Source organism: Phodopus roborovskii, unplaced genomic scaffold (assembly GCF_943737965.1).
Source record: "Phodopus roborovskii unplaced genomic scaffold, PHOROB, whole genome shotgun sequence".
Classification (NCBI taxonomy): Eukaryota; Metazoa; Chordata; class Mammalia; order Rodentia; family Cricetidae; genus Phodopus; species Phodopus roborovskii.
In genome coordinates this window covers 17,942,246-17,944,372 of record NW_026126517.1, presented here as the reverse complement: position 1 = coordinate 17,944,372, position 2,127 = coordinate 17,942,246, and positions in this window count along the sequence as shown.

The following is a 2,127-nucleotide window of genomic DNA, read 5'->3' as shown; positions in this document are numbered from 1 at the left end:
CTGTATGAGCTGGGTTTTATTTATTTGTTTGCCTACTTGTTTGTTTGTTTGTTTTGCAGTGCTGGGGATTCAACCTAGAGTGTTGCACTTGCTAGGCAAGTACGTACCATTGAACCTCTACCCCATGAGTTAGATTTTGGTGGTTCAAGGCTGTATCTAACAACTGTTTTCTCCCCATACTGTTTTGCAGAGCTGTCTGGATATCTGGCTCATGTACATCTGTTGGGGGAATCCACTTTCTTTAAACAGCCCCCTCTCTGGCCTTCTGAGATAGACACACATTTGCTGAAGTGTGCCTTTTCTTTTGCCTTCTCTCCTGTGGCCAACGTGTCAGAAGGAATGATGATAGCTCTGGGGAGTCACTTATTTCTAAATATGAAAAGAAAAAAAATAAAACCCAGGGCAATTAATTGAGCAATGTTCTAGATGTTTCAAGAATATTGACAGTTTCTGAGGTGTTCAGCTGTCTGAAGTAGCTAAGGTGTAATATGTTTTAGATTTTAACATTGAAATGGTACTATCCCCCACCCCCACTGTACCTCTTGACAGATAACATACACAACTTTGCATCTCCCCTTTATTTACAAAACATGCTGAGTTGGTCTGGAACATGCTACAGTCTGTAAAATGTTTGCTGTGCAAGTATGAAGAGGTGAGTTCATATCCCCAGCTGCACTGTAAAAGCTAGGTGTCGCCATACATGCCTGTGATCTCAGCCCAGGGGAGGCATAGACAGGAGGATCCCAGAGACTTGCTGACCAGGCAATATGAAATTGCCTGGTTTCAGATTTAGTGAGCGACCCCTTCTCAAAAATAAGGTAGGGAGTTTCCACACACATACACATGTACATATGCACACTTGACCCTCAACATATGCATGCATATGCATAGTATGATGAGTAGATGATATCAATACATAGTTATTGTGTAAGGAGCAAAGAGAACTGCACTTTTCTTATTGTTTATGTCTATTAGTTTTAATATCTTCTAGACACAGAGACAATGAAGATTTGGAATCATAATTCTGAGATTTTCCTAACTATTTTCCTTTGTCTGCCCTGGTCAAGGACCAGGGACTTGCTTGGTAAAAGGACTTGAAGAAACTTGGGTTAAGTCCTTAGAGTTTGGGCTCTTTTCCTCCACAGCTCTGAACTCTGTCTGCTCACTCTGCCATCCAAATAGTTATTATGTTTGAGAATTATCATCGGATTCTGAACACTGAACTATGAACTGGGTAAAGCGATATACATGGGGATAGCTCATAGTTCAGTTTCTTGAGTGTTAGACCTCCCACATTAACTTGTATTTTCTCTCCCCCACCCACTCATTTCCACCTTCTTGAATTATTCTAAGGAAGTGTATTGAAAGAACCTGAGTGTCTTCTTTGACAAACAAACCAGGCTTCCCTCAATTTCTGAAATCCCAGGACAGTTGGTAAAGAGTCCCAAAGACAGAAATGCTGCATTGTCTCTAGGCCGCTTCATCCCTTCATCCCTCTGTACATCCCAGCCTAGGACGATAACTGCTGCAGAAGACCAAATATAAATGTCTGGAAACAGCAGCAAGCAGTTAAGTTAAGCCTAGACTTTGCCCTGCTAATATGAACTAAAATGAATAATGATTCCAGTTCATTGACAAGTTCTGGATCTGGTTGAATGCTCTGGGCAAACAAAGTATTATAACAAAGAGGGAGCCATGTGTGCTGGATTCAAGAGGTAAGGAATGTTCTTTGGAGGGATTAAGTCAAATCGTTTCTAGAGTATAATGGCAAGGAATTCATAAAAAAAAAAAAAAAAAAAGAGGATAAGAGACCATGTCACACAGGAAGCTAGAAGCTGGTGTCGGGCACACCTAACTAAGACAGCAGTTGGGGAGATAAGAAAGTGAGCTGTTAGGGAAGAGGAAATGCATCATTAGCAACATACCTCAAAGTGTTCACCACCTCCATCTCTACAGAATACTGGAGGAAATTCATAACAGCAATGAGACTGGGGCAGTGTACTTTGCTCATACAGGCTATTAATATTCCATAATGTTGTGTGTGTATTCAACTGTGTAGGATACATATGTGTATCTCTGTGTAGAGGCTGAACATTTTCTCATCCCTGCCCACCATTTAGTGCTCTG